The 24617-nt window shown below is 54.7% G+C and overlaps 1 pseudogene across 1 annotated transcript in view; it reads right to left on the bottom strand.

Moving 5' to 3' along the window:
• The window catches only part of LOC307110218 (polypeptide N-acetylgalactosaminyltransferase 11-like), a 96154-nt pseudogene extending 92141 nt beyond the window's left edge, over positions 1-4013 (bottom strand). The window contains exon 1 of the transcript in view: positions 3921-4013. The product of the transcript in view is annotated as a polypeptide N-acetylgalactosaminyltransferase 11-like (transcript). The remainder of the gene's footprint in view (positions 1-3920) is intronic.
• Positions 4014-24617: the final 20604 nt, after the last annotated feature.

Below are 24617 nucleotides of genomic sequence, written 5' to 3'. Positions count from 1 at the left end.
GGGGCCAGCTGGTTTGCCCTGAAGGGTGTCCCTGATCAGGTGGGGTTCCCTTGGGGCATGGGGCGGCCTGAGCGAGGGGCCTGTGGTGGTTTGCAGGCCGGCCACGCCCCCTGGCAACCCAAGCAGAGGCCCTGGTATCTGGAATTTATTTTCCTTCTACAATTGAAACTTTGTAGCCTGGAGCGGAGCCAAGCCTGCTGCTCCCTCTGGGGCAGCAGCCATTTATGTGGCAGTTAATTCACCTTCTACAATTGAAACTTTGTAGCCTTAAGCGGGTGGGCCCCGCCAGGGTGTGTGGAAAGCTTTGTTTCCCCTGTTGCTGCCGGCAACCCTGGCCTTTTCTCTCAAGCTCCATTCTGCCACCATTTGTTTGAATTTGTTTACCTTCTATAATTGAAACTTTGTAGCTTGAGTGGAGGCTTAGGCCTGCAACGGCTATGGGAAAGCTTGGCTTCCTCTGTTACCTGGGAAACCTTGCTCTCTGTGGCTGTAGCCATCTTGGATGGGGTTAATTTGCATACTCGCCCTGATTGGCTGGTGGGTGTGGCTTGGTTGGTGGGCGTGGCTTATGCAGCGGAGTGATGGTTAATTTGCATATTACCATTTTATTAGAGAGGATAATCTCAGAATAGTATTTGTATGCTCCCTATTTTGGGGAGTACATTGAGGTTGCCCTTGTAGCCAGTATTTTCTGTCTTCAGGGTACTGAAGGTACTGTTTTCAGAGGATCAGTTAGAATAGCTTGGCTAATTTGATTGTTTGCTGTTTGTCTCCTTAGTTATTTTTGTTGGCCTCTGTCTTGGGCAGGGTGGTCACCTGTGACCTCTGACTATGAATACGCTTAATTTCTCCTTGTTTATCCTGCAGTGCGCCTTTAAGGAGGTTGATAGGATGATATTTGAAGCACAATGTTCATAACTGTTATTTGTCCATGGAGATGGAGCCCTTTTACTAGTGTGTCCTCTGCATCTCCGCGCCCTGCCTGGACTTAATCTTCTCAGCTACAAATGTGTCCTCCTTTCTGTCTTTTTGTCTGTGCTTGCATGTTATACTTTGTTCATTCTTTTGTTCTCAACCTCTCTAAGTAGTTGTGTTTTAAGATACATAAGAAATTTAGGCCAGTCTGAGAATAAAAATATTTTAGCCGGTAAATGATCCCATTCACATACATTAATATGACAGATATGCTTGTTCTTAGTTTTTTTTCCTTTTAAATCATGTTTTATGTTCTACTTTCTGGTTTTATTGCTGCTTCATTTGTTTTTAGTCTTTTACTCCATATCCTGTTTTATTTGGTTGTTGTTGTTTTTTTATGTGTGTATTTCTTCTAATAACCTAAAGGCTTTTATTTCCCCCAAGATGTTACCTTTGGGGTAAATATATATTTTTTCTTAATATCTATTAACCACTTTCCCCAAGAATTATAAGATTTCCCCTGAATCCATCCTCTCCCCACCACTTTATTTTAGTTGATTATTTTATCACTAATTTTCATAATGTTTTTCTTTTCTATAACCATAGTTGCCACATTGCTTTAGTCTTGGGCTTAGTCTCAGGTACCTGGGCTTATTGGTGTCACCCAGTTGTTCTACTGTACTTTCTCCCACTCGTCTTTTGATTGGCCTGAAGTTATCCTCTTGTAGATTCTTCAGGCTCAGGAGTTTGATGTTCTCATGTTCTTGCATGTTCATAAATGCTGCCTTTGTACTTAACTGGCAGTCTGCCTAGATATAGCATCTTAGGTCACACTGGTTATTTCTTTGCATCGTATAGCATTGTGGTGATGTCTGAGGCTATCCTGATATTTTTTTCTCTCCCAGTGAGGCAACTTGACCTTTTGGGCTGAGTGTGCCAGAGGATTCTTTGCCTTTGAAATCTTAGATTTGATCATTCATTGCCAGTATTTTCCTGGGACACAATAGACATTTCTAATCTGTAGATTTAGTTCTTTTTTATTTTGAAATTCCTTATAAATCTTATCTTTAAACATCAGTTCTTTTTGTGGGGACATGAATTACATATACATTTGTTTATCATACTGCCATTTTTTCTCTCATCTTTTAAAATGTCCTATTAATTTGTATTTTCTGTCACCATTTTCTATCATGTTTTCTATATAATTTCTTATGTTTTCAATAGTGTCTATGGTTGGTTTTACGTTTTTCTTTCACTTATTTTCTGAGCTCTACCTTTTTATGACTCATATCCTTTGCTTGTCTTGCCATGTATTTTTTCTGAATATCTGGATCCCTTTTGTGCCCTTGGTTTGTAGAAAAAATTGCTTCATTAAGTTAAAAATATTTTCATGATAATATGTTTGCTCATTTTTCCCCTGGCAATATTTTTCTGGTGTTTTTTAAAGAATATATTTTTATTGACTTCAGAGAGGAAGGGAGAGGGATAGAAACATCAATGATGAGAGAGAATCATTGATCACCTGCCTCCTGCACGACCCCTCCTGGAGACTGAGCTCGCAACCTGGGCATGTGCCCTGACCTGGAATTGAACTGTGACCTCCTGTTTCATAGGTCAACACTCAACCATGGGCCGGGGTGAGTGTTTTATCTCCCTATTTCCCCCGGTATTTCTCTCCTTTTTACATTGCAGTATATTCGTTGTATAGTTTCTGTGGTGGTTTCTTTTCGATTATTCATCTCTGAATAAAGCAACTGCTTGTGCCAGCTGTGTGTGAGCTTCTGGAGTGGAGGAGGGGGCACGGCCATGGCGTCGCCGCCAGGACTCGCCTAGGGGGTGGGAGCGTGGGTGAGACGTTTCACGTTGACTTCTCTCGGGCCACCTGACCATGACGCTGCAGATGTGCTCGCGATGTGGAGCCTCACCACCCCCTCCCTGGACCGCTTCCTGCAAACACGGCTTCTGCACATGACTCCTCATCGGGCCGCCTTGCTGCTTCTATTTCATGGTAAATAAGTTCAACCCACATACCTGTCCTTTCCTCCCTAGCAAGTGCTCTTTCTCTGACCCCGGGCTGTGGCCCCCTTGGAGGGCTGGGTTTGCCAGCTCCTGCTGAGGCCTGCACCACAGCGCCTAAGAGGTGTCGGTCTGCACCCAGTCAGGTGCATGGTCTCTGCTTATAGACCTTTGCCAGCTTTGTCTAAGAAGGGGCTTGTTTCTTATTCTCCTTTTGCTTCTAGGTGATTTTCAAGAGAATTATTTTCCTTTTAGAGGGAGAAACACCAACCAGAAGTTCTATAGATGTTTTCTTTATTTCGTGTGGTCTGCTTAGCTCATAGTTTCTGTTTACCCCTAATTTCTGCTTACTCAAAGCACACAAATAATGCTATCACCTCACACCTACTGGTATTTCCATACGTCTTTTTAAATTTTACGGTACTTTTATTACAGATGACTGACACCCCCGGCCCCCTGTATTTTCCTATTCAAACTTCTGAGACGGTTTGACTTGTCCAGTTATAATCATTATTCTTACTTGGATAGAACTTTTTGTCCTCAAAAACAATCCTAGGAAACCTTTGGATTAAGCTCCTTTCACTGGCCAAAGAGCTGTGGATGAAGGGTCTTAAATAACACAGCAGAGAGCACGCGGTCTTGGGCTGTGCTCTCAACAGGAGATATGGGCATGAGGGCTCATGTGGGCCGGCACCGTCCAGACGGTGACCTGGGCTTAGGACTGAGCTGGAGATTGGGGTGGAGCCCCTACAACAGGCCTGGATGAAGTGGGATGTGCTGAGGAGTAGCTCCAGGTGGGATTGGACAGTAGAGGGGGTGGCTGGCTGCATAAGGCTTTAGCATTCAATGCTGAGGAGTTTGGACTTAAACGCATAGGCTGTTGGGAGTCACTGGAAAAGAGAATAGGGCAGACAGAAGGAGGAGAGAAGTAAGCAGGACAGAAGGGCGTCCCCTGCGGGCTAGGTGCAGGCAGCGGGCTCATCACTAACTCCAGCTGGGCACAGCAGCTCCTGCCGCCGGGACATGCTGATCCCGGCGGTTCCATCCGGCAGGGCCACAGTGAAGGAGCTGTGCTTCCCCATGTCGGCTGAGCATCCACAGGCCGGGGTGACACACACACATGATGCGAAGGCCTGCAGAAGGGGTTTCCCGCAGCCCTGGGCCAGGGGCGGAGGGAATAGGCAGGTCCGGATGCCTAGTTGGCTGGCTGTTCCAGGGTTCAAGTCTAAGTGTTTGCCCAGCTGAAATTCTAAGGAGAACCAGACCCAGCTGAAGGCCTCTGGGCCTGGCTCTGCACGCCTCCCGGAGATGAGATGGGAGGCCGGTTCCCAGTGCTCACACAGCGGTGCTTAGGCCTCAGCGCTTCTCCCTCCCCCCTCCTCCTTGCCCTGGGAACTGCCCCGAGAGCAGCAGCTCTCACTGGCTCAGGACCTGGGTGGAACTCAGCTGGGCGGGCAGCTGGGGCGGGCTGGGAGGGCCGGGCTCAGGAGTGAGAACACATAAGGACGCACCACAGGAGGTGAGGCTGGAGGAAGAATCCAGTTAGGAGGCTGTGCCTCTCACCACGGGGGTGCACGTCCCTGGAACTGAGAAGAATGAACTGCAATGGTCCAGAGGCTGGAGAGTCCCGAGACTGGGGTAGTACTGGAAGGGGGACAGGAGGGATGGAGGCAGGGTCCTGTGCTAAAGCAGAGCCATAGAATGCCGCAGGTGCAAACTGCCGTGGGCGAGGCGGGGAGCAGCCAGAGAGGCTGCCTCTGACCCCAGCAGGGAGGGCCCGGGAGCAGGAGGGAGACATGGCAGCACTGCAGAACTGAGCCAGAAAGCAAACTGGTTTGTTGTTCCCGTTTTACTTATTGCAGTAAATGTTTTCTCCTAAGTGACTGATAGGAACACCCCTGACAGGCGAGGGAGTTGCTGATCCGGCTTGGCCTCCAGATCTGAGCATATTAAGACTGCCCCTGGGGTGTGGTCAGTGTAATGGGGGGAGACCTGCTCCTTCTCTCTCACTTCACCCCAAACTCCTCTGGCCTCTCTCTACTCCCACGGCTGTTGTTCCACTCTGCTCTTCTGCAGTCTAGGATTACGGGGGATCGGAGAGGAAAGTACCTTAAAGGCAGTCCAGTTCAACCCTCTTCTTTTACGGAGAGTGACTTTCCCAAAGCCACAGAGAAGGGCCCAGAACGCAGAGCTGACGTTGGCCGGTGTCCTCCCACTCGGCTGACCCTCGCTCCTACCAGGGTGGAGATGTCCTCAGGGTGCATGGCCGGCACCGCATGTGTGTTGCTTTGGAGATGTGCACACCGCGTGTCCCAGGGAGTCCCAGAGATCAGTGTTTTAGAGAAGCCCGTGGTGACCCAGCCTCTGATCCTGTGAGCGTGCGCCACTCTGAGGAAGTCCTTCCGCGGGCCGCTCCCATGCCCATCTCTACTCTCTCCGCACCGCACCTCTCCAAGAAGCGCCTTCCTTTTTTTTTTGGGGGGGGGGGGGTGGCCACTGAAGTCACTGGTCTGACTTGGGCCTCACCACGTCTTGCCCAATCCCAGCAACAACCGCCCTTTTTCTCCAGTCCTGTTACCTGCTGTCCCTCTGTTATGTGTCATATGTGTGCCCCCCCCCTCCATTTGTATGTTGAAGTCCTAGCCCCCAGCACCTCAGCATGTCACTGCATTTGGAAACAGGTTGTTAGGGGAAATTAAGTTAAAATGAGGTCATACAGCTGGGCCCTCATCCAGCTACAGCTGGTGATCTCCTAAGAAGAGGACGCAGGCGGGAACCCTCAGAGCGCCATGCGAGGACACAGGAGGAGGTGGCACATAGCCGAACCCGCTGTTCAGGGCCCACAGAGGAGTCTGGTGTGGCCCCAGCCCGTCCTCATCGGCCTGCCACCTCAGCCTCAGCTCCCGGCACACAAGCACTCTTCTCCAGTATGTAGATGATCTCCTTCTCTGCAGCCCCTCTTTAGACATTTCTCGGAGGAAGACAGCTGGTCTCCTCGACTTTCTAGGGGATAAAGGATACTGTGTGTCCCCTGCCAAGGCACAAATGCCAGCCCCCGTCACTTACTTGAGGATCTGTCTGACGCCCAATTCCTGAGGACTGACAGTTGACCAAACGCAAGCAATACGAGACCTACAGCCTCCCACTTCTGAGGAACAGATTTTGTCTTTTCTAGGGCTGGTAGGATTCTTCTGCCATTGGGTCCCAAACTTTGCTCTCCTAGCTAAGCCCCTATATCAGGCCGCTACAGAAACACCAATAGGCCCCCTCTCCTCACCCTCCCTCGTTCACCAGGCATTTTCTAAGCTCCAGGATGCCCTTCTGGCCTCTCCCCCTCTCTCTCCCGGATATCTCTAAGCCTTTCCAACTATTTACTGATGAAAGACAGGTAATAGCTATGGGGGTCCTCACCCAGCCCCTATGGCCAGCCTTCACCCCCGTAGCCTACCTGTCTAGACAGCTTGATCCCACGGTTCGGGGATGGCAGCCCTGCCTCCGGGCTCTGGCTGCAGCCGCCGCTCTCACCAAGGAGGCCCAGAAGATCTGCCTCCAACAACCCTTACAGGTCTTCTCCACCCATAGGCTACAGGATCTTCTGTCCCACCGATCCTTATCTCTCCTTGCCCCCTCTCACATGCAGGAACTCCATCTCCTGTTCCTCAAGAGTCCTGACATCTCCCTGACCCAGTCCCCAGCCCTGAACCCGGCCACTCTCCTTCCCTCTGCCTCCACCCGACCTGTGGCAATGCACTCCTGCACCGAGGACGTCGAAGCCCTCACTCAACCTCGGGCGGGACTCTCAGATCTTCCTCTCTCTAGTCCTGACTTAACTAAACTACACATACCCTACTGCCCACAATCATCGGGTAAGATCGAGAGGATCTACGGCCTCCTTAAAGACCATCTAACTAAACTCTCTCTCTAGAAATTCGCAGCTCCTGGCCGTACCTCCTGCCCATGGCCCTGACCAGAATTGGGGCTACACCAAGGAGCCCCACCTTCTTACGCCCTTTTGAACTCCTATATGGGAGACCCTTCTTGCTCAACCATCATCTCCCTACTGACCCTCCTCTCCTGGCTACTTATCTTCCATACCTGCCCTTACTCAGGCAACTGTTCCGGGAACACGCTGACAGGTTTCTGCCCAGGCCAGAACCAGCCAACCAAGACTCCCAAGGACCAGCCCTCCAGCTGGGGGACTCAGTCCTCCTCAAAAACCTTACCCCCAGGTTGTATTTCGGCTCCAGGCCCGGGAAAGCAGCAAAACCAGACAAGTGACGCTGTGGCAGCCTCAGAACCAGCTTTTACCTCCCAAGTGACTCAACAGGATCGCTCTCGAGACTTCACCAACCAGTCCCTTGGGGAAATCATGCTGCTGCACCCCTCATCCAGCATGGAAAACACTCCCTGTTTTTCGCTCACTTACCCCATGGATCCTCCCATCATTAGGCCCACTGGTATCTATTCCTTTAATTTTGCTCTTTGGCCCCTGTCTCATGCGCTGTTTCACTAGTTTTTTGCAGATCAGAATGCAGGCGTTCACCAACCAGAAGGTGGGAGAGATCTATCTGGCCTTGAATTCAGATCCTAGAGACACCTATGTCACCAGAATCCTTGAGAAACTGGATAGACGCCCCTGACAACGCCCCCTATCAGCAGGAAATAGCTACGGAAAATGGACCTTCACCCCCTGACCTTGCCCGGACTCTCAATTTCTTTTTAATATCACCAAAAGCCTGGAATAATAGATCCTCCCTTCCCCCAACTGGTGGGCGGAGTATGACATAACCTGCATCTGCCGCCGGGACATCCCCGAGACATTGAACCACCAATGAGCGAGTGCCAAGTGCCCTGGGCCATGCCCTTTCCTGTTCTGCCCTGGGCCCCATCCCTTCTTGTTCCTCCCCTCAAAAGGCGTGTCCACCTCTGCACGTGTTGCTGTCTCCCCAGTCTATGAGACAGCCAGGCGGGCCCTTTTCCTCCTCCTTCTCCTCTAATCCTGGTTTTTCTATCTCACTCGTTAGTGCAGAATAAACTTCCTCTTTTAACATGCCTTGGTCTCCGACTCCCGTTTCCTGCACCTTGAACCTTACATTTGGTGCCGAAACCCATAACATCTCTGGGCCCCTGAGCAGACCATGCCCTTCACACCTCTGTGTCCTGGACACCCTTTCCCACTGCTCACTCTCCTGGGCCGCAGCCCCTCACTCACCTGTTTGTGTGGCTCACAATGATGACCGCCCCTTGTCACCTCCCCCCACCAGAGAGGGTGTGTCTGGAGGGCCTTCTCTCTGTCTCTGGCTTAGGATGGGCAAGAAGGTTCTCAATACACTTTTGTTGACCTGAGCTGAATCTTGGACCCAGGGGCCATGGGCTGGACCCAGGACATGAAGGAGAGCGCCTGGTTAGGCTGGCTCCAGCCAAGCTGGCATTAGCCAGTTTCCTGAGGTCCTATGCTCAGAACCTGTTGGCCTGTGCGGGGCATGGCAGGTTGGGTGGGTGTCTGTCTCCATTTCTATAGGTTGGACAAGGACATTTCTGGTCCCAATTGTGTCTGCCCTGGGCCAGCACAGTCCAGTGGAAGGCACCAAGCAGGTTTAAAGGGCCAGAGACCAGAGCTGCAGAGTATTATCCCTCACCTCAGAGAGAACCCCAGCTCCACGCTTAGTAGGTGTGTGACTCAGGTAAGTTACTTAATCTTGCTGTTTTTCTCATCCAGAGAATGTACATACCAACTCCTTAGTGCTGTGAGAGGACTAAATTAAATGTGACAATTTTTCTCTCTCTCTCCTTCTCTCTCTCCATCAATATATATATATATATATATATATATATATATATATATATGTATATATATATATATACATATATATACACACACACACACACACACACACACACACACACACATGCATTAATCCATCGATTGATCTATCTAGTGCTTTGCCCAGTTTCTGGTAAACACCAGTGCTCAGTAGATGTTTATAAGCTGACAAGGGAATATTTTCTTCCTGCCCCTCAGCTTAAATGACAGGGCTCAGAGAGAGGGGGGCTTTTCCAAAGGTGTTCATATATTTTTTTGCCTGTTCATATTTTTTTACTGTGCCCCTACATTAACCACCACAGGCCCAGAATAATAATAGCAATAATAATAATAGTAATAATAATAATAATAACAATAATAATAGCAATTGCACACTCTGTGGAGATCTGGTAGTTCATAAAATGCCCCTGCCCACCGTTCTGTGACATGCACCCAGAAATCCACTCAGCCCACGGCAGGAAGACCCTGGCATCCAAGTAAGAGAGTGAGAGCAGCACAGGCCGCACAGCCTGTGCCCCCTGCTGCCTCTCTGGCCCATCACAGTCAACTCTTTTCCTTGCCAGGGGGCCTGACTAGAGGAAGCTCTGCCAGGGGCCAATGTGCTTTTAAAGAGTTTGACCTTGAGGGTCCTTCACCAGGGCTTGGAGGAAAAGTGGAGGTGAGGTGGAGGTGGCTGGAGCCTGGGCATCTTTCCCACCTGCCCGCTCTGCAGAGGTTGGCTCTCTGGCAGCCAGCCCAGGCAGCCAGCCCCTCCCTCGTGCCATCCCAGAGGGCCCTGTCCTTGTTCACGGGCCATTGGGTGCAGGCTGCTGCTCTCCCTTGCCTAATTGTCCTTGTCCTTGTTAACACCCTCCCTCTGCCTTCGTGCCTCACACCCCCTCACGGCTCTGGGCTCCCCCCACGAGTGTCTCCTACTTGATGAACAAGATGTAAGTATACAAGTTATTAATCTTCCTACCAAGGCAATTACAGCCCTGCAAAGTTGCTCCTCAGCCACGCTGGCTCTTCTATGACAACCTTATCAGGTTTGCAATTTCAGATCCGCATTAAGTGTTCAGAAATCAATTTTCAGCTTATTTTGTGTTGCGAAGTTTGCCATGCCTGAAACCGCACTGCTAATTGAACAAGAGCAATTGATGTTTTAGCAGTAATTAAAGATGGTAATTATGACCAAATCTCCCCCATGGCCCTGCCGTGTTTGCTTTTGGACCTGTCAGAATGGCGACAGGCCAAATCAATCTTAATAAAGTTGGTGCTTCAGAAGTCTCCCCAGAAATAGCATTACCCTCAGGGCTGGGAAGAGGGAGCCATGAGGAGCTAGGGGAACAGTGTGTTTGGGGCCATGGGGAGACCAGATAGCTGGACAGTTGGACAGTCATCATGTATGGCCACACGGGCCCTCTGAGCGCCCCGCTAGCAGCGAGCTGGGGCTGGGTAGGGGGAGCACCCCAACAACGCAGATGGTACTGTACTCTTCCACTGAGATGCTCCCAACGTGTTTTGGAAGATACAGTGTACGTGCACGCACAAAACTTCAGAGCACTCGTTTCATTCATAAACATCACCGAGTACCTCCTATGCGCTAGGTGCTGGGGAACAAAAGTAAAAGACATCATCGCAAATAAATCCACACACAAGCAGACGTGGCTATGACTTTTGCATCTTTTATCCAGGACTTGGGGTCAATGTGTCTGTTGGAGAGCAGTCTGAGGGGCGAGGAGGGCGAGTGGTCCCCGGTAGGGAATGGCCCCATCCGGTTTTGAATGTCAGCATCAGTTCTGAACGGGCCCTCACGCTGCCTCCCCGTGAGGATGCTCCTAGGTTGGCACTCACTCTGTGTGCCAGGCACTGTGCTGTGTGCCCAGGGGCACAAAGATGACCTTTGAGTAAAAGGCAAATCCCAGCGACTGTTGTACTTGTGGGCAGAGCATTAACATATAAAGGGCCCATGTGACCCCGTCTTTCCGGATCCCAGGGAGAGGTATGCTTTGCCTTAAAATGTAGGTTTTGTTGTTATTTAGGTGTGACGAGGCCAGCAGATCAGGAGATGATGGTCACTGAAAAGATAGCTTGTGGCATTTCTCTGTGCCTTGTTGCACGGCCACAGGGGGAAGCACCCGCATCGGGCAGGAGGTGAGGGTGCCAGGGGAGCGCCGGGCTAGAGCCGGTACTGTGCTTTCTGTGGGAAGAAACAGGTGCGGCAAGACAAGCAGGTTAGGACTGGCCGTTGGAACCATTTCAGCGGCGGGGACATAGGGCTGTCCCTGGTTGGGATGGCCTTGGGGTGCTTAGGGCAGGAGCATGTGTAAGAGCCAGAGGATGCGAGCCCCACACAGGTGGTGGCGGGGGTGTGGCTCCCATGGTGGGTTTGCATGGGAAGGCTCCCTCTGGGGGACTGAGCACTGGGAGGGGCTAGGAAGTAATCTGCCCTGGAACCTCAGAATAAGAGGGCATGCTTACTGCATACTTACTACACGCTTACTACATGCTGGGCTGGCCATGCGGGTGCTCCAGGGCTGTGCTCCAGGAGAGGAGGCAGGAGCTGCTGTTCTGCTGTTTCATGGAGAGAACTTGAGAGCAACTTTGCCAAACAATCGAAACGTGGGTGCCAGCTGCTCGAGGGACCGAATTCCAGCGCCCGGCATTGTAGCTTCTGCAACCGCGGGAGCCACTCCCCTCAACCAGCTCGTGCAAGGCAACCCGAGAGCCAGCCGGCCACTCCGTGGGCACCCCTGCTGGCATCTCCACAGTGACTAGGATGGTGCTGACCACGGGAGGGGAGGGCAAGGGCAGATCCGCCCACTGGGCCTGGTGTGGGGAGGGGGGCAGGTTCCTGCCGCTGCCTGTAAGGATGAGCAGAAGTGGAGTCACTGGGTCGGAGGAGTCGCCCTCCGGCAGAGGGGCACATGAGCAAGGGCGGTGCTGGGAAAGGGCTCCCCCAGAGCAGGGAGCAAGGAGAGCAACTCCTGCCTCAGGCCTGAGCTCCAGCCTCTGCTGGATGCAACTGGTTGGCCGCAGGGGTGTTTCAAAGCGGGGCCCAGTGCACACATTCAGATCTGCTGACACACACATGCCTACACGTATGTGAGAAACACACATACCCAGCTGAATGTGAACTCACTGGGCAGCAGAGGCCCACACAGTCATAGGCACGAAGCAACGTATACAGAGGCGCCTAAAGGCATGCATTTCTGTGTGCTCACGGGAACACCCGCGAGGGCGCCAGTGCAGCCAGGTGGCAGCAGTTTAAAAAACGAGGTAATTTGGGAGTCAGACAGGTCTTCAATCAGAGGGCTTAGCTCTCCCAGGGAGGCGGTGGGGCTGGGGAGGGGAGCAGATGCAGAGGAAGGGGTGGGGAGGAGCTGAGGCTGGTGTCCATCACTCTGTTCATATCCTGGTCTCTGGGAGGTTGGGGGGGTGTTTAGGTCCCTCAGGTGTGTCCACCTGGTCTTCACACTTCCAGGGGTCAGTCCCTTCCCTGTCAGGGTCAGGCCAACCTTTGCTGACGGCCACAGGGTGCTGGTTGCTTTAATGAGAAGACACTGGGTCCACGCGCACAGTGGTGAGGAAAGCCAGGCAGAGTTTTGAGCTTAGAGCTCATCTTGCTCAACTGTGCGTATAAGTGACTTACCAGCGGCCACACTGACGCCCTTACCATAGCTCTGAGCAGCCTCTTTAGCAAACCATGCACCATGGCTCGGAGGGGCTCTGGTGTTAGTGTGTCCAGCCCAGGCTTAGAGCTGCATGCCAGCGCAGATTCGATCGGCCAGCTTGATGCCACTTTTAACACAGCTTGGTACAAGGCGCGGGTCCCTGTAGTGAGCCCTTTGCCACCAGACAGACCCCGCTTGCTCATCAGCCACCATGTGCATTTGGCCTTCTGCTTTAAAAGCTCGTCATGGGTAGGACTCTTCTCTGGCCCTTCAGTACTGTCCTGAGTCATATTTTCTTCTGGTCAGCTCCCGCCCCCCGCGAGCAGCTCCCTCTCCCCAGCTACTCCAGCTGCCTGTGGCAGCTCAGGCTCCGTTCCTTCGCTCCTTTGCTGCCAACTCAGGACAAGAGAGAACAGCTGTCATTTCTCCCTGCCGGTCATCGATGCTCCTCCTCCAGGCTGGTCCAACGTATAGACATCTAGTACCCCTCGCAAGCACTTCCTAATCTCTGACTTCTTAGGACACAGCATCAGGGGAGAGGTCCTGGGGGTGCTGTGGGGTTTCCACTCTCACCCCTGGAGCAGACTTTGTACCTTGATGGGCCCTGTCCCCTCTCCTGGCTGGGGCTGCAGGGGCAAGAGCGCGTGGAGGCCGCTGATGCAGAGCTGGAAGGTGGAAGCCCAGGCCAGGGCTCCAGGACCAGATGTGCCCTTAACGCTTGTGTTTGATGCCCACTGAGTTCCTCCATCACGTTGGACCACATGCCTCGAACGCTTCCCTCTCAGCCAGCCTGTCTGTGTTCCCGAAGCTCCTTCCCTGGATGGCTGATTGATTAATTGATTTACATATTTATTAAAATGTATTTTAGTAGCATCTTTGCCTTTGATGCCAAATCTCATTTCCTATTGTGGCGCTGCTGACAGCCGGCATTGTAAATGCAAAGACACTTTACAAAACAATTTAAATAGCAATTGCCACCCGCTTAAAAAAATGAGCAAAACAGACAAATAAAAGACTGATGAGGAAATTGGCAGCTTGAGGACAAGGAGGGCCAGGGGTTTCTAAGCAGCAGCAGCTCCGGGATGGTGAAGACTGTGTAATTGTGCCTTTAGAATGACCCAGATTTTAGGTGTGGATGCAGGGAGGTCAGCAGCGGCTGCTCAGGAAATAAAAGTGCTTTGCCCTTAAAGGCGCCCCAACCTCAGGGAACTGGTCTGAGTCCAGGGGGGCACAGCTGAAGGGAGCGCTCAGGTTTTGAGCCCTAGCTCTCTGCCCTGCAGGTCTCTGCCAGCGAGGTCATGTCTGCTTGCTCTGGGAGCACTGAGTCACCGAGGCCTGGAGATCTGGGAGGTGGACAGGCAACTTGTTCCTGTCCAGGCAGTGGGGCAAGTGTGGACAGAAAACCCAGTCTCTGGATCCCGGCCAGCTGTGAGTCTTGGGTGGGCTATGTTCCCCCCACCCCTCCCCGAGCCTCTGCTTCCTCTGCGGGTAACACTGTGGTGGAGATCCAGGAGGGTGGGCGGGCCTGGGGCACACTGGCATCTAGTCCCGCTCTGCCCTCCAGCTGTGTGATTCCAGGTTCGCATTCCCTCTCTGGGCCTCGTCTGTAATCTGCGAGAGCGAGGGACGGGGTGCTTAGGGAGGGAAGCCTTGCAAAAAGCCTGTGCTATGCTAGGCCCGTGCGGCCCCACAGATGGCCTGGCTGTGTGTGGAGAGGGAGAGTGGGGAGGCGTGGCTGTGTGGCAGAGGGGCCTGCAGAGCAGGAGGCCCGGACCTGCTGGAACTGCTTGCGCTGGTCCTGAGAGGAAGCAGAGATGTAAGCTGTCAGAAAAGAGGGCAAGAGTCCCCAAAGGTGAGTACGATTTTGCTCCTTCTCTTTGTCCTCCTATCCATACTGTCTCTGGTTGACTCCTACCTCCCTTCTCTGTCTCCACTGGTTCACTTCCTTCCCCGGCCCGTCCAGCGCCTCCTTTCCCTGCGGCCAGATGGACTTCCTGTAGGAGCTCCTTTTGCAGCTACTCTTTCTTTCTCCAAGATGCACAAGTGTTCATTTCCAGTCCTGAGTCTCATAAACCCAGCAGCGGTGGGACATCTCTCCTTCAGTCTCGTGCTCCACCACGAAATGTCTCAAGTCACACGCAGCATCTTCCCTCGAACCCAGTGCTTCTGAACCCTGAGCTCCCAGCACTCCTTTTAAAAAACGCATTCTTTTTTTGCTTAGTCTCCTATATCCAGACAGTTATCAAAAGAAACCTTTATGTGGTATTTACAGCTTTCAAGGTGCCTTTCTGCGTATGATCCTATTTATTTCAGCGAGTGTGTACTGAGCAGCTATTATCTGCCGGCACCGGAGCTGGGAATAAACCAAGCAGCTGCACCGCCTGCCTCTCGGGCTTAGGTACCAGGGGTCCCCTCTCCCACAGGCTTCCGACTGGGGCTGCCTGTCCCATGGACGCCGAGACAGGGCTTTGCTGCTCCTGGGAAGTTTCTTGAGACTTTAAGCACAGAATTTGGTTCAAAGCAAATAATCCTTACTTACGCATGTATGTATGTATGTATCTATGTACGTATTTATTATTTTTTGGAAAAAATGTGGGTCCCGGCCTCCTGCTCTGCAGGTGTGCCTCCGCCACCCAACCCTCACCTTCCCGCTCTCCTGGGAGAAATGCTGAGGGTCTGAAGGCAGGACCCCAGCGCTTAGGGAGCCTGCAAACTGGAGGAAGGATGAGTCCACCAGAAGGTAAGCGGCAAACCACAGCGATGGTGCAGGTTATTCGCGGGGCAGTGTTACTTGTTCATTCATTTGCTCATTTAACAAATGCTGTTTTCATCAAGGACCCAAAATGGGCCACACACGGTGCCCGTGGCAGTACGTGGAGAGATAAGGAAGCAGCCCCTGCGTGGTGAGGAGGTAAGTGAGCAGAGGTCTGTGCGGTGACAGGAGGCGAAGGTGAAGGGGACCGAGGGAGGCTGCGGGCAGAGGGGAGTGGCCGGGGAGATGGAGGGCTTCCTGAGAAGGGAAGGCTTAGCTGCCCCTGAGGATGAGCAGGATTACAGAGCAATGGAAGCCGGGCTGGTGGGAGGGAGGGCACTGCCACGGAGCAGCACAGGTGCCACGGAGCAGCACAGGTGCCAGGGAGCAGCACAGGTGCCACGGAGCAGCACAGGGGCCAGGGGAGCAGCACAGGTGCCAGGGAGCAGCACAGGTGCCAGGGGAGCAGCACAGGTGCCACGGAGCAGCACAGGTGCCACGGAGCAGCACAGGAGCCAGGGGAGCAGCACAGGTGCCACGGAGCAGCACAGGTGCCAGGGAGCAGCACAGGTGCCACGGAGCAGCACAGGTGCCAGGGAGCAGCACAGGTGCCAGGGAGCAGCACAGGTGCCAGGGAGCAGCACAGGGGCCAGGGAGCAGCACAGGGGCCACGGAGCAGCACAGGGGCCACGGAGCAGCACAGGTGCCAGGGGAGCAGCATAGGGGCCAGGGGAGCAGCACAGGGGCCAGGGAGCAGCACAGGTGCCACGGAGCAGCACAGGTGCCACGGAGCAGCACAGGTGCCAGGGAGCAGCACAGGTGCTAGGGGAGCAGCACAGGTGCCAGGGAGCAGCACAGGTGCCAGGGAGCAGCACAGGTGCCAGGGGAGCAGCATAGGGGCCAGGGGAGCAGCACAGGGGCCAGGGAGCAGCACAGGTGCCACGGAGCAGCACAGGTGCCACGGAGCAGCACAGGTGCCAGGGAGCAGCACAGGTGCTAGGGGAGCAGCACAGGTGCCAGGGAGCAGCACAGGTGCCAGGGAGCAGCACAGGGGCCAGGGAGCAGCACAGGGGCCACGGAGCAGCACAGGGGCCACGGAGCAGCACAGGTGCCAGGGGAGCAGCATAGGGGCCAGGGGAACAGCACAGGGGCCAGGGAGCAGCACAGGTGCCACGGAGCAGCACAGGTGCCAGGGAGCAGCACAGGTGCCAGGGAGCAGCACAGGGGCCAGGGAGCAGCACAGGTGCCAGGGAGCAGCACAGGTGCCAGGGAGCGCGGGCATGCCAGTGACGGAGCAGCTCTGACGGAGGCTTCCCTTTAGCGTGGCTGTGACTGTGAGGGCAGAGCAGCTGGAGGAGGAGCCTTCTGCAGGGGCCGAGGCTCCCTGGCGGGCGTGGGTTTCCAGTGCACGTGGCAGGCCACGAGGATCTGGACTGGGGTGGGGGAGAAGGAGAAAGGCACTTGCTCTGAGGGCTCCTCTTGCTCCATCACAGCCCAGCGCTCTGGCCCCACCCACCTTTGGCTCTCTTTCCTGCGGACCCTCCTTGGCACACTCTGCCCAGGAAGCAGGACAGCTCGAAGCTCCTGGGGCTTTCTTCGTCCGTAGATCACTCGGCCGTTCCTTCACTTAGACGGGCCTTCTCTATGTTCCTCAGCGTCAAGATGAGAACCATCCTTTAAGATCAGGGTGCACAAGCCTCTTCCTCTGGCAGACGGCTCTCTTCCCCTGCCCGCAGCCCTCCTCTCTGCTGGCCGTGGCTCCTCTGCAGCTCCCCGGGCGGCCGGAGGATAGGTATCTAGAGCTTAACGCACCTCCTTTGCTGGATTGCAGGGCAGGGCCTCGGTGGGCATCCTAATGGCTTCCTGGGCCTGGCTCAAGGTTCGTGGGCAACCACTGGGCCCAGAGTGATTGGTCAAGGTGTAGAGAGGGGAGCTGAGCCTGTCATGGGGGGACTTGGCGGCCTGGATCTCTTGGCTCAGATCCAGGTGACCATGTGTAAACTGTTACAAACGTGTGTGAACTCTTGAAGGTGCACTGGGCAGCTCCATAGCGAGCCTTTAATGAGTGTGGGGAAGTAGGCCTCACATGCTGAGGAAGGGCTCTCTTTGTATGCACGTCAGTGTCTGCCCTTCTCCCTGTCCAGGGGCCCGGGGCCCTCGCAGACTGGAACGAACAGCCCAGCTGGGTAGGAAATGTGTCTCTTAGGATTTTGTCTAGTAAGCAAGCAAGCACTCCATTCCTTCCTTCCTTCCTTCCTTCCTTCCTTCCTTCCTTCCTTCCTTCCTTCCTCCCTCCCTCCCTCCCTCCCTCCCTCCCTCCCTCCCTTCCTTCACTAGTGAGTTGGTGATGATGCACACACAGGTGCTGGGACGCAGAGGGAAGTCACGTGGTATCTGCCATTGATATTAGCTCTCATTATTTACATTTGTTGAAAAGGCCAGGCTGCCTCCACTGTGCCACGGGGAGGGAGTGGGTCCAAGCGTCGGCTGGCACTTTGGGGCCTGGAGGCAGCGGCACCCCTTGAGCCAGGAAACTGAAGGGAGGTGGCCTTGGCAGGGCGGCAGCCCACCCTCTCGCCCGCAGATCTGCTGCCTGAGCCTTTCTCTGCCGAACCCCTGGGCACTTGGGGCTTGTCTCTAACCAGGGTCCTCTCTTCTGGAGAGGCAGGGTGTGGAGTGGCCCACGCATAGGCTCTGAGCGGGCGCGCCCGGTCGCCTCTTCCCAGGAGCCCATCACTGAGCCGGCGTCGCCCTCGTAGCGCGGGTGTAAGGATGATGAAGAGCAGGGCACGCCATAGCGAGCCTTTAATGAGTGCTAGCTGTCATTGTCACACCGACATGAGGTCTCTATTGTCAAGGAGAGATAAGTAAAAGTGCAGAAGGAGAAGTGTTGTGTTTGCTAAGACAGCTAATGTAAGTGGCAGGCACCTCTCCTCTTCTGGGCCCACCCTCCAGGGGCCTTCGTCATACCAGTGTGGGCGTGTGACAGGCTTATAGCAGGCCCTGAACACAATGAAGGACTAAGTGGCCACGGCGAGGATCGAACCTGGAACCTTGGCTTTGTCAGAACCACAGCACACAGAGCAGGTAGGCAGCCCTGGAGACCCTCCAGGCACAGGGGCTTCCCTGAGTAGCAGACTCCTCTAAGGTGTGGTTGGGAGATGGCTGGGGTTTCACAGATGACCCTCCCAGCCGCCCGCCCAGCTCCTCTCTTCAACGTCCCAGAGTGGAGTCCCTCCTGCTGCCGTCCCAGGGAGCACCATCCATGGCCATCCCCATGGCAACTGTGATGGGAACCTTGGAGGGGGAGGATAACAGAGGGATGAGGAGGGAGAATAATTAAGAATCCTTTTTTTGGGGAAAGAGAAAGGAGTGGAGAAGGAGAGTGGGAGGGGACAAAGATAGGAAAGCAAGGAGAGAGAGGGGATAGATAGATAGATACAGAGAGAGAGAGAGAGAGAGAGAGAGAGAGAGAGAGAGGAGAGAGAGCCTTCTCTTTGGGGAAAATGGAAATTTAATCAGATCCGTTTTTATAGTGCAAATAGAAAATCAGTTTTAATAAAGCCAAAAGGGATGCAGAACAGCCTCTTGAGATGGAGACTGTGGTAGACAGACAGCTCTTTAGGAGAGCGAGTCCGGGTGTTTATTGTGCACGGACAGGCTCGGAGGGCGTTTCCAGCTGAATTTCAAAGAGGCGTTTGCGGGGCATTGGCGGTGGGTGATGAGCCTCTCCATGACCGTCCTGCCACCCCCGGCCCATCTGTCCAAGGCAGGAGCTCTCCCAAAAGGAGGGGGAAAGAAGGAGGGAGCGGAACACAGGGCCACCTCCCCCTGGGGAACAAAACGGTCGCCTCCCCTGTGGATGGGGTGCTGCCCCCCAGGATGCTAGCGGTCCAGCCCACTCCTCCTGCCCAGAGCCTGACTCTGCCCTCCACTGGCACACCCACTGCTTTCAACTCCCAATTCTTAATTACGGTTCTGGCCCAGCTCTTGGTTTTATTGCTTTCATTTATTATAAAAGGACCAGTGTCTGTTTTTTGAAACGGCTATCTGGTCAAATCACGGTTGATAAGCAACACTGAGCTGTCTTTTTAAGACAGGCCAAATTTATCACACTTAAAAAAAAAAGCAAGCCTTCGATGGCCTATTAGAACCCGCCCCCCCCCCGCCCCCCACCCAGAGTGACATTTTAGTAAAAGGCTTTATTTTCCCGCTCAGCTTTCACAAAGCCTTCGCCTTGAAAAGGAGGAGGGAGGCGGGAGGGAGAGGAGCCGCAGAGCACTTTGAGGCCATTCCATGAAATATATGGCGAGGGCAGCGAAGAGAGGGATCTGTGCTAAGGGGCTGTTAGCGCGGGCGGGGGCGGGGGGGGGGCTGGGGTGGAGGGGAGGGGCTCTGGGATGTGTCTGTCAGCTGTTATTTTTGTAATTAGGAGAGAAACTGCACTTTGCATTTTAGAAACACAGCTATTTGAGGCTGCAATGAAGATAGGGGGTCTGGGCCAGGAAGACAGGGCGGGAGAAGTGGGGGTGGGCAAGACAGGTGGGCTGGCCTGGTGCTCCTGGGGCTTGAGCCCCTCTGCCACCTTTGAAGCTGGCTCACAAGGAGAGGGGGGCCCAGAGGGCCGGGCAGGCCTGTCCTTGCTGAGCCACTGCCACCACCCTGCATTCAGGAGTCAGGGCAAAGCCAAGCAGTGGGCCCGCCGGGCTGGGCTGGGCAGGCTCCAGAGGCAGGCTGCTGGTGCGGGGGGAGCCTCTGACCAGTGCCAGGGCCAGGCGGACCTGGGGTGAGGCCATTCTATGGGCTCTGCTAGGAGCAAATGCTCATTCTTTGCTGCTTGCCGGGCAGGCTAGAGGATAGAGGTCTGGAAGGAGGGCGGGCCCCTGCTCCTCCTGAGTGGGTGGGGCACCCTGGGGAGCAGGCCCCCAGAGCAGCTGAAGGGGTGTTGATGGAGGAAATCAGCAGGTGGCTGGAAGCTCACGCCCGGGGCGATCAGGACCTATGCCCCTTCTGGACTCCATGTGCCCTCCCTGAAGGCTGTGCCACTCCTCCTTTGCTTCTTTCTGTTCTGCTTTCCTCCCTCGACATTTCTCTGCCTGTCATCTGAACAAGGCAGCTTCCACGGTGACACTGTCACCCCCCTGTGTCCTGGCCCTGAGCCTGGCTCAGAGGAGGGTGCCCACAGGGCCCGCCCCACCCTGCTGGCCGCTCTTCCCTCGAGTGGTGCCCTCAGCCTGCAGCTCTGTCTCCTTCCTTCCCTGCGCTGAGCGCCTGACTCCGCGGCAGGGCGCACCTGGCATCTGCCCGGACAGCCAGAGGGAGCCGGGCCTGGAGGGGCCCGGGCCGCAGGCTCGGCTCGATGGAAGGTCTTGGGCTCCGGAGCCAGAGGCTGCGGGTTAGAAGCCAGCAGCACCGTGAGCTGGATGACAGCAGACACATTGTTTGAGGTCTCCAGGCATCAGTTCTGTCTGTAACTGACAGGCTCGTTGGGAGGGTTAAATAAAGCGAGTGTAAGCTGTGCCCAGAGCCTGGGGCTCAGGAAGCACTCGCGTTTCTCCCCCTGCCTGGAGGAGGCGGCGGGGCAGGTCTGCGGGCATGCCCTGGGTCTCAGGGCAGAAGCGTGGCTCAGCAGGGCAGCCCGTGTCATGGTCTAGGACTCCCCGCGTGTCCCCATGTCACCCCACAATGTCTCAGTCTCCCAGGTCATCCTGGACAGGCCTTCCATTTCTCCAGGCCTCAGTTTCCTCATCCTAGACAACCTCCACAGCGGGCCCGCTCTGGAAAGCCCCAGTCCTCTGAATGCATTCTGGAACTCTCCAAATCCCTCCACCAGTCTGGTCAAAACCACTCCTGTAAGCTGGACAGCGAGCTGAGCCCCGCTCCCTGCAGACTCATGGCATGGTGACCAGCCCTGAGAGCAGGTCCCACACTATTTGAGGACTGTGACCTTCAGTCCCCAGCGAGAGGCTCAGAGAAGAGCCGCCGGCCAGCCAGCCAGGGACCCCGGGATTTCCGAGGGCAGAGGACTTGCGGCGCTAACACGGAGGAAGTCGGGCACACTGGCTGAGCTGGGCACCCTGGCACAGGGCTCACACTCAGTTTCACAGCTGGTGGTTCGTGCTCAGCCTGGCACCAGGACACAGGAGCCACGGAAACAAGCCAGCCTCAAAAGTGCTCAGAGCCCAGAGAAGGAGCAGCGAGAGGGACAGACTGACTGCCTAACACAGGGTGAGAAGGGCGAAGGGCCTGTGCCAGGCCCGAGAGGCTGGAGGAGCGGAGGGAACTGGTGTGCTGGTGGGGGGCAGCCAGCACGGCTTCCCAGAGGAGGTGGTAGTTGAGGTTTTGCAGGTTGGAGAGATGTGCGTAGGCCTGTGGTCTGCAAACGGCGGCTCGCGAGCCACTTGCGGCTCTTCGGCCCCTTGAGTGTGGCTCGTCCACAAAATACCACGGCCTGGGCGAGTCTATTTCGAAGAAGTGGCATTAGAAGAAGTTTAAGTTTAAAAAATTTGGCCCTCAAAAGAAATTTTAATCATTGTACTGTTGATATTTGGCTCTGTTGACTAATGAGTTTGCCGACCACTGGCCTAGGCCAACAGAGCAAAAGGCAGGCGGGGATGAAGCTCAGAGGCAGGGCTCGAATGCAGTTAGACTTGGGAACGAAATGGGGTGCCGTGGGCGGGAGGGCAGGAGCTGCCGGAGATGAAAGCGAGCTTTCCCTGTTGGTGGAGCAGGGGCCCTGGAGTGCGTGTGGCTTGGAAGGCAGTCCTTGGGACCACCTGAGGATGGAGACATCACTTCTACAGTGCCCTGCCTCCATCTCAGCCCTCCCAGGCCTGGGAGGATGGCACAGGCTGCTCCGTGCCAGCACAGCTTGGCTCCCTGGCATGGCTGGGTGCCTGGCCCAGGGCTGGAGGCCAGTGGCCCAGAGCCCAGGGAAGCCAGCTGGGGACAGGATAGAGCTGTCCTGGCTCTGGCCAGCAGACTGCTGGGCTCTGACCCAGGCTGTGATCCCTACAGGACCTCTTCTTGGAGATACTCAGCTCTGCAAAGAGGCAAAGCCGCTGGCCTGGCTCTGCGAGAGTGGCCTCTTGCCTCAGTCACTAGCACAGGGAACCTGAGGGCCCCACCTCTTTGGAGGTAGGGCTGAGGCAAGCACTGGCCAAGGTTAATTCTGCCTCTCTCCACCCTGCAATCAGAGGGCCTGGGGAGACTGAGGAGCTGTGAGCACTGGACCTCCACCATAGACTAACACCAGGGCTGGGACTGTTAAGTGAATAGAACAATGACTGGTGGGCAAGCCAAGCCTCTTCCTTGCACCCCTGCAGGAGAGGATGCCTTGTCTTGTTCCATCTCAGATCCTTTTTGGAAGGAAACAGGGTATTATGAACCACCAACCAGTCAGTTCACCCATCAATCAACCATAAGAACTTGACCAGAAGCTTCCACACAGCATCTCACAGGAAGGACCCCCAGGTGCCAGGTGCCCAGAGAGGACCAGGCCTCTGCGTCCACTCACACAGCCCTCTGGGAGGAACAGGGTCACAGAGGGGCAGTGCTCTTGACCTTGAGAGTTTGGTGTCAGAGGCTCCCACCTTTTTGCTCCTAACCTCCGACTTTTACCAATGGAGATCATTTTGGGGACCCAAGGCTTGAAATAAATTCTTATGGACACTTAAAAAAATAGGTCAGGTGAAGACAATGATGACAACGTAATAATTTGTGTGTGGGGGCGGGGGCGGGGGCACATCCGTGGAGCCCAGCGGGCCAGTGCGGTGGGTTTGGGCCTGATCCCAGCTCTGTCACTCAGCTGTAGTCGGGTGGCTCAGCCTCTCTGTGCCCCCTGTTCCTCCCAGGAAGTGGCACACGAGGTCCCTTAGGCTTTTTAATTTTCTGCTTCCTGAGCAGGTCTCCCCAGCAGACTGTGAATTCCGTGAAGAAGGAGGACTCCTTTTTTCTTGACTCTGTATCTCCTGGGGCTGGCACAAAGTAGAAACTCAATAAATGTTAGAGGAATGAATGAATAAACATTTGAATAACAAAAATACCTGCTCTACCACCTCTCTCAGGATTATTGGGAGGATCAAATGAGATAATGCACATGAAAGTATTTTGTAAATTGCAGAGCTCTATACAAATGCAAATCATTCACAGCGTTGGTGGAAATTATTATTCAAGTTATTATTATTATTTTCATGTGAAGAAGGACAGACCAGTGAGACAGTGGATCAGGCCCTGGTGGGGGAGCCCCAGCTCCTCAGCTCAGGCAGTGGGGTGCCGTGGGGCGCAGTGGGGCGCAGTGGGGCCACGTTCTCAGGCCTGCCTTGGACCCTTCAGCCCTCCTTCAGCAGGCAGCCTCCTGATAAGGGGGGCCTGGCAGCAGCTGCTTGGGTTGGGGCAGAAGTTGCTGCTGGAATCCTGGCCAGTGTGGGGCGGAAGCTACTAGCACATCTTACCCTGTACAAAATGAATTAAACGCCAAGGTCTAAATGAAAAAGGTTTTCTTTTCTCTGCTGCTTAAAAAAAAAATGTCAGTGGAAAGGTGGCTTGCTAGAAACAGAGTGATGGCAGCCAGAGAGAAACAGAGACCCCTGGGGGCACCCCCCTGAATTCACCCAGTCTCCCCTGGGAAGCTCCTGCTTCCAAGGTTATCATCCCGCTTCTTCAACCCCTGGCCTAGGAGAGGGAGGCGAGCGCTGGGCAGCGGAGACTGGGAGCAAAGGCGTGATTGATAATTGGTGACTGTAATTCTATAATTCATCTCCCTGCACCGCAGTGAAATTAAAAGAGTTTAGGTTCCCAAGCATAATGATCATCAATTAAACGCCGGGGAGATTTAGTGTCCTCATTTGAATTTTGTTTTATTTATTTAAATCTGTCTCTTTTGGGGGGAGGGGTGTGTCTGGAGTGGGGAGCTTGGGAAAGAAGGACTGGGGCGGGTGGGAGGCAGAGGCAGGGCCAGGGTGCCTCCAAGGCGCCCAGTCTGGCTGCACTGCCTGGGGGCGGTAGAGGGTGCAGTGGCCAGGACGTGGGGCGGCTGGCGTAGTGACAGGGGATCCATCATCCGGGTCTAATCAGTTAATACTGATAAACTGCCAGCAATAACTGCCAATTGCACCGCCGTTCGGAACTGCCAGTTCATTCATTTAGGATAAGAGTGCAGCGCACACGGGGGGCGGGGGGGGGGGGCAGGGAGGAGCTCCTGCCTGCACCTCCTGTCTGCTCTCCGCAGGGGACGATGCATCTGGCGATGGCCAAGGGCCCGCCAAGGAGGGAAGGCTGAGCGGCCTGGCCTGGCCTGGCCTGGGCTCGGGGGAGGGGCCCCCTCGCTCTTTGCCCGCTGGCAGGGAGAGGGCACAGTCTCCTGGAGCCTGGCCAGAGAAGGGAGCTGCTGCTTTGGCCCTGCCACGCCCAGCTGGTGGGAAGGAGGGCGGGGCTAGGTGCCTCTCAGGGTTCTCTG

Source organism: Cnephaeus nilssonii (genome assembly GCF_951640355.1).
Source record: "Cnephaeus nilssonii genome assembly, chromosome: 13".
Lineage (NCBI taxonomy): Eukaryota > Metazoa > Chordata > Mammalia > Chiroptera > Vespertilionidae > Cnephaeus > Cnephaeus nilssonii.
The sequence above is the reverse complement of the archived record's forward strand: the minus strand, read 5'-3'. Positions and strand labels throughout refer to the sequence as shown.